Raw genomic sequence first — 14828 nt, 5'->3', positions numbered from 1 at the left:
TGTAGCATTTCCACCTTATAGTTAATGTCGCCGAGTGTTGCTTTAATGTACAGTAAAAGTGTGCATTTTGCAGCTGTCTATAACTTTTTTTATTGTCGTCTGTCGCATTCGCAGTTGCTATGCCTCTTCCTTTATCGAATTGTTTTATTGTGTTTGTTTGTTTTTCAGAGCAGTCTTTTCTATTGTTTCTGATGTAGGTTGCAAATGGAATTTCCGCTATCGATCTAAGTTGTTTCTAGATAGTTTTATAATTTGGGTTTTTCCGGTGTTAGTAGTGTCAAAATGGACCTATTTTAGAATGGATATCTGATTGATTGTTTGTTTCTCATCATATTCAGTATACAATCTTATGATGCAATAAATTTGTTGATATCTCGTACGACAATTTTTTCTGTATAGGCACTTCGGAGTGGGAATTAATTTTGGTGAGGTTTGATATGATTTGCGTGGTTTTTGATGAATCTGAGAATCTTTCTCAGTTCTAGTTTTTGTTTAAACCTTCCATTTGTTATTCTGTGTTGCCCAGGTTTTTTTACGTTTTTGACAGCAAAGTAAGCAAGCTTTTAAGGGCAAGAAAAAGTAAGCCTTCTCTTTGTTCATAAAACCCTTACCAAACAGTATTTTTCACGGCCAGCACATCCTCCTTGAGGGAACTACTGTTGCACAAAACTGTGTCTGTTACCACACACCGAGAGAAAAACACCCATAAAATTCAACAAATGAAAATAAGGCTTCTCAAAAACAGAAAGAAAAAAACAAAAGTCACACACATAACACCTTTTTCGGGGGACCAAGGTCACATGACCAGGGTCAAAGCACTATTAATTCACTTGTTTCTCGCCATATTTTCTGTTATCATGAATACACTAATATTAATGTTTATATTGATCTACTCGTGTATAACGTAACACTATCAAACGTAGAACCGATGTGTGTAAAGTTGCCTTCATTTTCTTTCTATTGATTCGATTTTTCAGACAGAGACCATTGTTAAATAATAATTTCCTAACGGTTTGTTATGTGCTGAACTTATTGTTAATTTATCTTTTGTTTTGAGTTTATGGTTCATTAATACATGTACATTACCTTTAAGTGATCATTTTGTCATGTAAATTGGCTATTGTTCTAACTTCATAAATGGCCATTTTGTACTCTTCGGTCGCCATTTTGGTTTCATGATGTCATCATAGTAATTAAGTTCACCAATTATATGTTCTGTCTATAATTTTAGGTGTTAATTTCAGTTTAGGCAATAAAAACACAGTATTCAGCGACGTTCATGGTGACTTATAGGCGGGACAATGATCTGCAAAGTGAACGTTTGAATTTAACACCGTTTGAAGAGCATGTTTGTATGTACAAGTTATAACATATATGCGAGGTCATAACCTACTTTGTTTCCGCTATATCAATGTGTCCCTGTGGGATCCATTATTCATCAGCATCCATTACCTAGTACCACAGACAAATTACTTTTGCAATTAACACCTGGCAAGTGGAGGATTATGAAGAAGATGAATTGCTCGACTTCTATGTTTTCTACCACTTGTACAGACATTTGGCGTAAAATATTACAAGTATGAGACAAGTGCATATTTCAAACATTCCGAACGCAGCTGAAGTTTACCATGTACGTATTCACGGTACACATATTTAAAAACTATGGTTTTATGTAAATAGACATTATAATTTTACATATCATGTATATATAAATTAACATATGAATAAAAATTAAGAAAACAGTCGTATCACACGCCATCCTGCTGACGAAAGTCTTTGGGATGATCGAATATGCATTTATGCCAAATTGCTATCGTCACTGAAGGTTTGCTGTCCGACTACAGTCAATTAGTTTGATGACCCTCGCTCTTCGCTAATAACTTTTGCATAATGAAAACATAATATGTTGTTCCCCACACAATAACGGCTCCGTGTATCAAACGTTGATTTGATTGGAGACGCGTTCAGCGTGGGAAGCAAGGCAGGCAAAAAAAGACGATTAATCTAGGCAATTTCAGCCGCAAAATTACATTTGCTGGGGTCGAAAATAAAATTGGAGAACAGCGCACAGACCTTGACAGCTAAATTCTCTTTCTTCTTTCAAGTTTTCTGAACACGAATACAACGTTCGCCAAGGAACCTCAAAAACAAATGGCCTTCCACTGAAATAACTTCATTAAATAGAAATACTTTTTTCCTGGATGACTCTAAGACGTGTCGTAGATAAAAAAGAGAAAGGTGCGAAATGTTCAGGCTTTTGACGAAGACTGCAAATGCCATGAGCGTCTCATCACGCGTGAGTTAATCGTAAACAGCCGGCGGGCATCGTTGACATTCATCGCCACGTTTTCACAGCTTAGTGATACATGCGCCTTGGGGGAGACTTTCACCAAGAAGATTAGATGAAGTCAAGAGGGAAATATTTTGATATTGTGAATAAGTACGAAATAGGCAACAGGTAAACTGAATATACCTGCTATACTTAGTAAGTGCCCCTACCATGTCAATATATATAGAACCCTCACTGTTTTAATTACATTGATTATGCAAAACCATAGGGTAAGCTTACATAACTTCCACCACAATAGATCTAATATGTGAAATATTGTAAACACTTGTGCATTACATTACAGGTTGTGTAGTGCTTATAATGCAGCTGCGTCAATTGGAGCACTCGGGCGAATAGTTGATGGCACCAGCGTATTATCATTCACGATACGGTCACCCTGGAAACATTACCGTGCAGTAGGTCTTCTTTGGTGAAATTACCATAAAACCTTAACGGATTTTTAACAAACAAATATCGAGGGTTTGGATAATATAATGGTAGCGAATCGGTTGGTGAACTTTGATGAAAAACTATTTAAACCCTGGAAAACCAAAACTAATCTTATATAACTGTACGCTTTTGAGCTTGCCTCAAGTTCCCGCTTGTTTGCGTAATCCATGTATTCTGAAACACAGAACACGTAACGGGACCAGTCGCAGATGCATTACCAAACAATCCCTTACTAACAAGATTTGACAGTGGGTGAAAAAGAACAAATTTGAGAGAAAAATGAAATACATATACATGCTGAGAGAAATATAAACAAGTCAGGGATAGTATGTCAAATCTTACAGGGCGAATAAAATTGCACATCTTTCGAACATCCCTCTAGCGATGTGATTGTGAAAATTTTAAAAGTCCAAAAGACTAGTCCTAACACCCGCCTTTCTTTACAAGCGACGGGACATATTTTATGGAAACAGAGAGAGAGAGAGAGAGAGAGAGAGAGAGAGAGAGAGAGAGAGAGAGAGAGAGAGAGAGAGAGAGAGAGAACATCACCGCAACAAGTTTCAAGAAATGTAACGTATAGACTATAATCTCTCGGGAGAATTTTGCCTGAGGCAGATATTTTAAACACTAATGAAACAATGAAATGTGATATGAGGTCACAGTGTATTCATGGGGAAATGACATTTGCTGATATTACAAATGTCCAATGCCATCGCACCTACTGGGTCACTACATCAGGTGTTTTAATTTCGAAATTATAATAAGTCCACAATTATTTCTCGCGAAAGGTCATGTCGTGACGTCGGAGCAGTCAGAGGGCTTTCAATAGGGTATCCGGTACAAGGATTATCAATGGGGCTACTTAGCTAACCGAGCGTCGCTGTGGAAGAGACCACGTTTTCGAGTGCGATATCACACCCAATTGATCGAGATCTTTGAAACATCTCTGTAACGCTGTTTTGGGAGTAGACGCCACGGTTTTGGTGAACGAAACTGACAATGGTGTGTTTTCAATTACAAACTCATTAAGGCCAACACAGTTCAATTAGCACTCTCTTGTTAATGCTAATGTGTCAGTCCATTGTTTCTTTACAGCTTTCATCAGCTTAAAATCTAGGAAACAGAACACGGATGGGGCAAAAATGTTTGTCACCTTGAAGAGACATCGTCATTTGCAATTAGCCTGAATCTGCCAATAAAGGCCGTAACGAAGCATACACATGTAATATTGGCAGAGTATCGCTGGTTTGTAAGCGTGGATACGTAGATATTGTCATGGTTTACTCTTGAGTCCCTTCAGGACAACCATGCAAGAAAACTCTGACATTTTGAATTCAAAATATACTGCACTGCGCTCTCAGCCGAGGGACGGATTTTTTATAAAGAAGCTAGCGACTATCTTGTTTTACTTTCACCGCAATTCATGTCCCAGTGTCTCACAGCTTTTGTAAAGTAATCATGGTCGCTTTTCATCGCACAAAAGTATTTCTAAAATTCCTGGCGCATTAGATATGAGAGAGAGAGAGAGAGAGAGAGAGAGAGAGAGAGAGAGAGAGAGAGAGAGAGAGAGAGAGAGAGAGAGAGGGGGGGGAAGGAGGGTGGGACGAAGGGAGATGGTTGAGATTGTATTTGTACCTCATTAACGAAATCCTTCAACACTGCATGGGGCTTTTTGATCAGGAAACCTACAGTAACCATCGATACAACAAGACTTAATCCGAGAGAGATTACAAGACAATGAGGTTTGAATGAATAACTACCGTTATATTGACATCTAATTTACCGTAATAACAGGATGGAAGCACTTACGTCACCGACAATGCGTATCAGTAGCTTGTTATAGAGGCAATTAATGCCGTTTGTTTCTTGAACCCTCGCTTCAGTCATCGATGTTTAACTTAGATGTCCCAACGATCAAACTCTGTGCCAGAACTTACGAGCTGTGACATGACGGGCCTTATGACAATTCACGAGGGCAGGAATAATGTACATGATCAAAAACAGTGTCATTTGCAAATTTCAAATTGAACACTGCCATTATGGGAAAATCGATAGAGGTTCTTCGCTAACAGTCAGTTCGTATTTGTGCTGCAGAGAAGCACATAGCCAACAATCACAATTCGAAATGGCCTCTATTCTTCTTGTTTACTCGATAGGCACATACGAAATCATTGCTCTTCAGATAAATCTGACGCCTGCCACCATATTTTCGTCACACAATCAAATCTCGTCAACACAGCAGGGCTTAAATGAAGAATAATGGCATCGGATTAATAGACTTACACGCGTTTGCAGTCCTTTCTGTAAAGAAAATCATCCGATCCATTTTGTATGCAACAATAAATCACCTACAAGCAGGGTCTGCTCGACAAGGTAAACAGGCTTTCGTGCGATTGATAGCGTCACATGAGAATGCAGAATTAACGGGAAGATATTCGTCAAGTTTCCGCCTGGTGACAAATCTTATTTGACTTAAGCTTTGTCAGTAGGATAATTCTGTGAGCTTGTTCAGGTTTTATCCTATATAAAATGACTACTGTCAACATACTTGGTGATTGATATCGGGAGCCGATTCCTATTCGACAACGGCAAGGATAATTTTTAATGTCGCTATGAACGTGATGGTCACAAAGCAATATTCCGTCGTTGCAATGCTATTACAGAAATTGTGGAGTTGCTATCTCAGCAAAGTGACGTGCTCCATACGACCCCTTCATTCCTGTCCGCTTGAAGTTTGGTCGTGCCCAAGCGTTGCTATCGCTGATAAATGAAATCTGGTTTTGCCAAAAGTTGAAATGAAGAGTACCGACGAAGCATGTGAAAAGTTGGCGCAATGCCTCACCTCCGCGAAAGTTCTCTCAGTCTTCAGCAGATTATTTCATGATCGTCAGACAAACTGAAAACGAATCCTTTGAGAGATACTGCGATCAAAGGACAAGTGTCCGTCTGGTGATCGTCTTTCCAAATAAGCGTGTTATTCGACACCTGGCGCCCGTGCAGGTGTGACACATTATTCAGATTACCGAATAGATTCATTTGAATAGTAAAATACTAGAAATAATTCGCGAAATTATCCACCGAAGGAGTTTAATCTCAAACGCTTCGACTTGCTTGCCCGGAGTTTTAATCCGTGCGTGCAACCGCGCCCTCTTCCATTAAAGAGAAAGTGATCGGTAGCGGCTTTACACTGTTTGTGAAATAAAATTTATCACTAAACCCTTTTAGTAATTTAAGCTTACTGCGTAATCTAATTTGCCTCGAAATCATATGTCATTGTTGATATGTGTGATGCTGTTGATGAAATATTCATGACATTATGAATGTCAATAACTTACTATATGATCGATGCAAATATGAACAAGCCCTTAATCAACATGATTACTTTATATTCTTGAAATTATACAGATGAACTGACGAAACAAGAAACTGCAGTGTGGGTTAGAAGTCATAGGGCAGAATCATTTGAAGGCAATATTTTAACTAACAATCTGTTCTGAGTTAACGTTTTAGATAATGCATTTGAGGCGGAACCGTTCTGAGCGGGAAACCATCGCAAGTTTGTTATGAAAATCCAGCGAGCCGGGGTCCGGGACCATCTGCGCATTACTCTCTGGTAAAAGGCTTTGCATCATCGCTGATGCAACACAGCTAGAGCAGGGACTACACCGACTGACTTGAATGATAAAAAAGCACGCAAGATTTGCGATCTGCATAGACCAGCACCAGCTCATGTATTTCGCTTTCGTTCATTTGGTTTTGCTGAGTCACACTAAATTCAATTATTAGAGGAAAAAATCAAACATTCATTGCTGCGTGGGTAGACCTACCAATAAATAAAGCAAATGTACCAAGCAAAGGTCACATTGATTTTCTTTTTTGTTCACACTTTAACGTTAAATGACTCCGCAAAAAATAAATAGGCGAAACCCAAAACACATGAGTGGATGTTCGACTGTCGCGGCAATGTTCGATGTTACTCGCTCCTGTTCCCAGGAAAACATGCAAAGATGAAATGATTTATTCACTCCCAAAAAGGAAAGGTGCTTAACAGAGAGGTAAAACCTGATCGTGGTATACATGTATTGTTTGTTGTCGTTTACTTGATGTTTAATTTGTTCGGCACAATATTTCGCTTAAGGTAGTACACGCCTCCAAAGTGAAAGACAAACGTTTTGCTCAATTTTTCCTCAAGCACTCCTTCGACAATTCTCTATCAAACTCAAGAATAAAAATCAGGGGTCACAGTGCAATTTTTTGGACTTGAGAAACAAATTACCCAAGTTTTATCGATATTTGAAATTCAAAATGACCGCCATCCCTGTGTTAACTCTATGGAGAAAAAGAAAATTTTCGATTTTCTAAAAACTACGACGGTAAGGTTTTCTTACAGCAGGAGCTTTATAATGACCCTCCCTCTAAGTGGTAGATCAGAAAAGAATTGAAAAAGTTTGAGGGTTCAAATATCTGTCCCTTAAGCCCATTCTATCTTAACTGAGCTTGACATTGTTCCCGAGGCCGGTTTTTTTTTTGCCTAGTTACAGTAAGTGATGTACTCACTGCTTTGATGAAGTTTGTGAGCCATGCATGAAGGTCGAGCGTGAGCGTGCTTCATGAACTACAGAGCCGTGTAGAGGGGTTGCAGTCAGAAAATCATACACTCGGTTGTTGAACCACTTTTTTAGGATGGAGATTGACTGTAATGTCTTTGCTAGGTGACTGGGTGCCGTACGTTGTGAGTTCGAATCCAATCGAGAATTTACTGAATTAGCTGCACTTCCCTCGCACGTTGAACACTGACTGAGTGTGCGTGTTTTTTGTTCGCGCGAAAAATGTAACGATATTGTACCGCGTGCGTCGGTACAAAATTAATGCATTGACAATTGAAATAGGTGAAGACACTGAAAGCCATGCTGCGGTCAATCAGTTCAAATTTGTCGTTTAACCATTGGCATTGCGCGGTCTTTGCTTTAACGATGGAGAGACCACTTACGGCCAACTTCAAGTAGATGTAAAGACCGTTTGAGAAGCACTATCACACCGCCTACGGAAACATATTTGAAATAATAACTCAGTCAGATTTCACGCAACAAAATAGACAATATATGTTACATTAATTCTTTTTATGTCCTTCTGTACTGCTGTTGTCTTTATGGTGCCTTGGATACATGGCCGTTGTTTCCTCAAATCTCTATCAAACAAGATACGACTTTTGAAAATGAACATCGAAGTCAGGAACCATATCCGACCAGCTGGAAGATTTCAGTTGCATCATAAATGAATCATTTTGAAAATAGATGGACACTAAAGATGCGTTTATATCTTGAAGATTCTGTTCCGAGTTTTTTTCTCACACCTTGAACATGGTAAATCTCTGAAGATACTGTGTGTTTTCATACATCTCTCCCGGTGGAGAAGGGGGGGGGGGGTCTTTTTTGAGAAGGGAAATGATCAACCTACCTTGTTCGCAAACGGCACAAATTTGCACATCCCGAGTCCGAATATCCATTCAAAGATGATTATCTGGGTGAACAAAAACGGCATACACAGAATTCCGAGCGTCCAATCAGCGAGAGCAAGGTTTAGCAGGAAGATGTTGAAACTTCTCCGCCTCTTCCGCCGTCCGCAGGTAAGCACGCTCATCACAGACACATTCCCGATTAGGGAGAGGACGAGTCCGAAGAAAAAGAAGAACATGAGGATGAATTCTGTGCCTTTTTCCAAGCGGTCGATAGTGTATATTTTTTGGCAAGGCACTCCTTCACACTCGGCGGCAATATTTGTACCATTGCTAGCCAAACAACAGTTGAAATATATCCCGAAAGAGTAGCTGCTGGACTCTTCGATGGCCTCGGCTCCCTGGCTGTCCTCGCCGCCGAATTCCACTGTCAAATCTGGCGCTGCCGACTGCATTGTCACTCACTGAGTGGCAGTAGTACGACGCAAGGAGCTACCAATTGTATTGAGCCAACGTTCGGTGCGCCTGCTGTTTTAAAGGGTTGAGCTCAGCTTGCCCGATTCGAACGATGTTGCTACTGTCCACTGTCTCGTCTTCGCTTGACGAAATCCTATCCCATCGACTGTAATTCTCTCAGGAGTGGCAAGCAGTTCCTGTTACAAATGATCAATGAGATGAGTTAATTCACTTTCACCGGTTCATGCTGTCAGAGTGCCCATGAACCGTGATCAACAGTTTGAGCACCGTCTCGCTGTAGCTCACTGAGCCGGAGTGAGACTAACGCTGGCAACAGGCGTATATTAATCCCGCATACAAGAGACGCCAAGTGGCGAGATATGATGTCGATCACAGTCACGTGACTGCATATAATTTTTCCCGTCATCTGGCACCCACAGCAGTAGATCGTTCCTATTTACCGTACAATTTCGCTACACTTTTTGTTCGGTTCACTTGAGAATCTGAAAGATTGACTTTGAACCAAATGAACAATAAGAAGTGACAGTGTCGCTTTCGTCTTGAAAGTCCTTGCAGAGCGCGGCGTATCATTGCTGCTTTCAAGTTGAAACTCGGCTTGCGTAATTCCCGAACGCGGGCGTACCAGCGACACAGCTGTACAGCTGTAGCTTAAAACATCTTTACAACCTGACTCTGACGGATTCTCCGAGTTCTCTTCTGTCTGTCAAAAATATTCAACTAATAAACCCAAAGGGCTATAGGGCGTTATCAGCATAGGAAGAGTGTAAAAATATAATAAATTCATGATTATGAAACGTTGATAAAAATTAAATATTTCTGTCGCTATTTTTTTCTTAAAAAAGTGTCCTAAAGCACTCGAAACGTTCTGGCTGCTCTCTGACCAGTGTATCCAACAAAGTCAAGGACCTACAGGCGGTTACGGACGAACGACTTCATGTCAGATTCTACCACATGGAAACCGATTTGCAGGTCAGCTATTTAACCTACCTTTGACCAAAACACTATTGACGACGTCACCACTGCAGGTGAATTGCTTATTACACAATTGGAACCAATTTGGGATAATAGGATATCGTATTAATGTTGGTTTAATCAGCAAATGTAAGCTCATCTATTTTTCAGTTTTTGCAATGTACTTGTTTTCATAGGCAATTTGTAATATTGCAACTTCTAGCTATAGGACACCTGAAAGTTTTATAAAAATGTACACCATTATAAGATCCAATTATCCCAAATTAGTTTCAAATCGTGTTTATATGTCGAAAGGCTCTCTTCGTAATTGCAATAATGTGAGATGGACATACTAGCTGTCGTTATCTATGAAGACTGATGAAATCTACCTTACTTTGCTACCAAAGTAGCCCTTGAGCAGTAACATTGCGAATCTAAATATTGTCAATTTCAAATTAAAAAAAAAACCAGGAACTGTTGCGATGGAAACTTCTCTAGATCAAAAAACGTTTTGACGCTCACTTTTCTTATTTTGAGAAATAATATGAGGTTATCCCACGATATCAGCGCTTGGTTGGGACGTATTGCCACGAGTGAGGGTGCGAGCCGCATCACACGAGTCGAAGACGAGTGTGATGCGGCGCGCACCCTCACGAGTGGCAATACGTCCCAACCAAGCGCTGATATCGTGGGATAACCGATTTATCATATGCCCATAACCGTATATTTATGTAAAAGGTAACTAAAAATAAAGAAATTTTATTAGTTTTTGTTAGTCTTTCGAAGGGACTATGTTTTTATATTCTGCTGCTGGTCTGAGCGCATTGATACATGTTTGTTTACAACAGTTGATCAAGTCGTCGATCGCATCTTGTCGAGTGTATAGGATTATTTCAGCGCAATTTACCGCAGTTCAGAAAAGGAATGGAGCCAATTTACTTATTCTGGTCACCGTCCCGGTGTTCTGGTGGATAATTATTACACGGACAATATTGTAAGTTTGAATTCACTTTAATAACTCTTGCTGAAACATGGCTGACGTGAACAGGAACGACGAAGTAGCGCGACATACAACAGATTGTAAACATCAACTTTTAATTTTCTACAAAAACCTGTCCTGTAACTCTCTTTAGATCTGAAATAAAGAAACGTTAAATTCATATGTACTAGTAATATGTTTCGTTTTATATTGGTAAATTTTGATTGAAGTGAAAAAGATGGATTATTTTGATTTAAATGCAAGATGAACATCACATCAAAATCGGAAATAAACAACAATTGATGACGTATAACGTGCCGTATCAGACTGATGTTTTACGTTCCACGTCATGACGCGTCAGAGGAGACACGGATACGGTCATGGGTATATGATAACGGTAGATATTTGTGAGGAAGGTACTTAGCGGCTGGTATGTACATCGTTTACAAACTACATCGACAATAGTTGTTGTCATGGCAATACACCCTTGCAAATACTGCAGTCTATGGTCAATGTACGTCAGAAAGGGGCGCGGTGAGACCTGTAATGAATAATTTGACATTCAAATAAACACAAATGTGACAGATTATCTTTCAATAATGTCTCGATTTAATCCTGATCTCACGGGTTCTTGATGCCAGATTTCTTTATTTATTTACTTATTTATTTATTTATTATTTATTTATTTATTAACGAATAGGTTGCCCCGGTTACAGGCTCATAAGAAAAAGTAAAAGATAAAAATGACAAAGAAAAACAAGAAATGTTTTGGCTCTACGATAAACAAGAAAATTGTAAAATATTCATACGATAAGAAGCAGGTCTAAAAAGAAGTGTACGACGCAGAGATATAGGAGGAGTATGAAAATTAATTTGTACAAGTACATCGATATGTTGTAATTAGAGTTTACAATTTTTTACAAGAATGTAGTATCTAAAAATGCCCGTCTGCTCTCCAATGTGGGCAGCTGAAATTTTTTACAAAGGTGGTTGTACATTTCATTAGAATATGGTTGTGAGGATCGGTAGCAAAGATGTTTTATAAATTGCTTCTGGACCCTTTCCGGTTTCACAATCAAGTACTTTTACTGAGCAGACCAAACTTGGGAACAAAATTCGAGATGGCGTCTGATGAGAGAGACGTACAAAGTTGTCGATACATTGGTACTGGTAAAATGTTTACATGTTCCTTTAACAAATCCAATTAGGCAGTTAGTTTCGCGGACAGGTAGAATTGTATTGGATCTTAAATTCCAAAGGTTAATCGCGAACTGAACTATCCGCTGGGGAAATACTGGTGACGAAATGATCGTGTCACCACTCGTCTTCGACACGTAATGACGTGGTCATTAAGTCACTCGTAATTTTCCTACGCCGAACGAAGAAAACAATTAGAGAATGATATCTTAATGTGCACCATGATCAACCTTTTTGCGTACCGTGGCTGTTAGTTTGTTCGGAAAGGTAGAACGCGCCTCGGGGACAGATATTCGGACTCTCAAATTTCGACAATTATTTTCTGATATACCACTTGTGGGGGCTCATTTTGAAGCTCTTGGTTTAAGGAAACTTTTTACTGTCTTAGTTTTTCGAAAATCGAAAATTTTATTTATCTCCATAGAAACACCACAGAGATGTTGGCCATTTTGAATTACAAATATTGGTAAATCTTGGGTAATTCGTATCTCTTGTACCAGAATTTGCACTTTGACCCCCTCCCCCGATTTCTAGTCTTGATTTTGGAATAGAATGGTTGAAATATTCCATGAGGAAAGTTTGAGCAAAAGTTTAAGTCTTTCACTTTAGAGACGCATATTTCCTTAAATTGATCCAGCTCGCATGTGCAGCAAACGCCAACCGTTCCAAGGAAAACCCATAAACGTCTCTCAGTAAGTACGTTTATGTTAGCTATATTTAGTTTATAAGTAAAATCAAGAAAATACTACAACATTTGCAGCCAATTTGGCCTTTAATACATGTGTCTGTTACTTGTGGGGAAACTATTCGCCAATTTGAAGTTTGCTCGAGGCAAACTACATCGATTTCGTCTGCATGCCAAATCAGCTCAAGTTGTTTCACATGCAAATTCGCAACCGTGCACATACAAAAGTCGGTATTATTCCTTTGATGTTTGCCAAAACGCAGCAACACTCAAATTTAACCTCAGATAAGACTGTCGTGGGCCCAATTGATCGGAAAGCACTCTCGATGAAAAAACTTCCAAGGCGTATACATATCATGTCTCATTAGTGGATTCATGAAGTGTAAAGCAGACCTGTAATGAGTTTCTTCAAGAAATACCTCCGTAGCCTGTTTGGTATTTCAAGTAATCAGATACTCTACATAGAAAGTGCTATTTTTCCTTGCATTCGCACGTCGTCATACTAAAACCACTGACGTCGACGAAACCATATAACCATCAAAATCTACAGATGAAACATGCCTTAAAAAAACAATCCATATTCCAAGACGTCAAGTTTACGACGACTTTTGAGCCGTCACAGTTCTTGGAATCATCTGATTTAATTGCATCACGGGATCGGGATCTGTAAGTTTTCATTCTTATTCCTGTGCTATAAAACAATTTCATAATTTTATTCATCTCCGAAAAATATATACTGATAACAGTTTAGATATTAGCTAAGTTAACACAGCACATTATATACAACAAATATAATTCTACACAACATACATACATACATACATACATACATACATACATACATACATACATACATACATACATACATACATACATACATACATACATACATACATACATACATACATACTATATACATACATACATACATACATACATACATACATACATACATACATACATACATACATACATACATACATACATACATACAGAAAGACAGACAGACAGACGGACGGACGGGCAGGCGGACGGACAGACAGAGAGACAGACATACAGACAAAAGATATACACCACTCAATTAAAATGTAGATACTTTCATAGGTTTGATAATTAGAAATAACATCTCTGTCGGGGACGACATTAATCCTTTCCGTGACTGGAGACGGGGAAATTCTCTTTCCCAACCGAGCCATATTTTGATGATTTACGTTCAGAAGCTCCATGCGTTTATCGACCTAGGGCGCCGGCGTCTAAAGTTGATAAAGGTGGGGCAATCGATTTCATAAAGACCGAATAATGAGGTTATATGTATAAGTTTTATGAAAAGATGTGTCCATTTGCTCGATAATTAAGGACACGCTTTTCATTGTCACTTGGCAATGATTTTTAGTTTCATTAGCTTCCGCCATGACTTGCATTGTTAGCAGGGAGAGCAATGAATAGATGAGGAGACAAGGGATCGGATGGTATTGAAATTCACGGTGTGAGTCATGGATAACAAACCTATACAGTACGGAACAGGCGAGTCATGAAGAGGTGCTAAAACTGTTCAAACCAGAATGACATCAATTCGTCATGCAAGAGTGACTAGGAGTGCTTTCGCAGAATATGAAGGAAATGTGTTCTGAATAAAGAACATGACCAGTAGGTTAGTATAGTTAGGCCTACGTTGTTTTTATACACTGTACCTGAATATTTTTTTGCAAATGTATATGTATGTATGTATGTATGTATGTATGTATGTATGTATGTATGTATGTATGTATGTATGTATGTATGTATGTATGTATGTATGTATGTATGTATGTATGTATGTATGTATGTATGTATGTATGTATGTATGTATGTATGTATGTATGTATGTATGTATGTATGTAGGTAGGTAGGTAGGTAGGTAGGTAGGTAGGTAGGTAGGTAGGTAGGTAGGTAGGTAGGTAGGTATGTATGCATGTATGTATGTATGTATGTATGTATGTATGTATGTATGTATGTATGTATGTATGTATGTATGTATGTATGTATGTATGTATGTATGTATGTATGTATGTATGTTATTTGTAGGTAGGAAGGTAGGTAGGTAGGTAGGTAGGTAGGTAGGTATAGGTAGGTATACGTAGGTATAGGTAGGTAGGTAGGTATGTAGGAAGGTGGAAATGTAGGTATGTATGTTTTCGTCAATCATGGTCTCTTCCTGTGAACTAAAATACTCCATGAATTGTTTCATTTCCCTTACTAAGAAACATCAGGAGATGCAAGCATCAGACGACGAGAAAGGAAAAGTTTCGAGCAAGATAGCCGGAGA

At 38.9% G+C, this 14828-nt stretch overlaps 1 protein-coding gene across 2 annotated transcripts in view; it reads right to left on the bottom strand.

Moving 5' to 3' along the window:
• The window catches only part of LOC139115320 (RYamide receptor-like), a 90931-nt gene that overhangs the window by 15083 nt on the left and 61020 nt on the right, over nt 1–14828 (bottom strand). Inside the window, exon 3 of one of the 2 annotated variants that reach the window (XM_070677344.1) lies at nt 8237–8887. The gene's annotated coding sequence lies outside the window, so the exon portion shown is untranslated. Of the gene's footprint in view, nt 1–8236; nt 9008–14828 lie in introns of those variants that run through there. The other variant, XM_070677342.1, reaches the window with a different exon arrangement.

This window comes from Ptychodera flava, chromosome 17 (assembly GCF_041260155.1).
Source record: "Ptychodera flava strain L36383 chromosome 17, AS_Pfla_20210202, whole genome shotgun sequence".
NCBI lineage: Eukaryota > Metazoa > Hemichordata > Enteropneusta > Ptychoderidae > Ptychodera > Ptychodera flava.
The sequence above is the reverse complement of the archived record's forward strand: the minus strand, read 5'-3'. Positions and strand labels throughout refer to the sequence as shown.